The following is a 564-nucleotide window of genomic DNA, read 5'->3' as shown; positions in this document are numbered from 1 at the left end:
CGGACAGTAGTCTACCAGACTGTAGTGAAACAGTCTGTAGTGTAACCCAGGCTGCAGGACTCACGGTGGTCACGGTGGTCGAGGTCGTCACAGTCGTCCACATCGATCTCTCCGTCCGTGTCCGCAGACAGGACGGGTTTGGCCTCCAGTCGCTCATCTCCATTTTGCGGTTCCTGTGCCGACCTGGGATTGGTCGTCGGCCCCCTGCCAGGAGCGTGGCTCTCCCTGGGGTGGACCGGGGGGGCTGGTGAGGTCTCCTGCTTTTTGGGATAGGACCTAGAGGAGCAGCGGAGACACGTTGAAGGCAGTGCTGGTCCACGGGGCCGTGAGGGTCCAGTGATAACAGCTGTGAAGTGACTCACCGCTCCAGCGCTCTCTCAGCTGCAGCTTTAGGAGACCAGGGGCGGAACGCCGAGGGCCTCTGCTTCAGCTGGACCTGTTTCAGATCCTGGAACAACACGTAGAACAACAAGCTCCAGTGAGCACACACTGCACAGAGGGTCACTGCTCCCCCACCCCCCCCGACCCCCCCGGTGTTCAGACTGACTACAGACCTTGTGTGCA

This window comes from Cynoglossus semilaevis, chromosome 11 (genome assembly GCF_000523025.1).
Source record: "Cynoglossus semilaevis isolate Cse_v1.0 chromosome 11, Cse_v1.0, whole genome shotgun sequence".
In the NCBI taxonomy this organism is placed as follows: Eukaryota; Metazoa; Chordata; class Actinopteri; order Pleuronectiformes; family Cynoglossidae; genus Cynoglossus; species Cynoglossus semilaevis.
The sequence above is the reverse complement of the archived record's forward strand: the minus strand, read 5'-3'. Positions refer to the sequence as shown.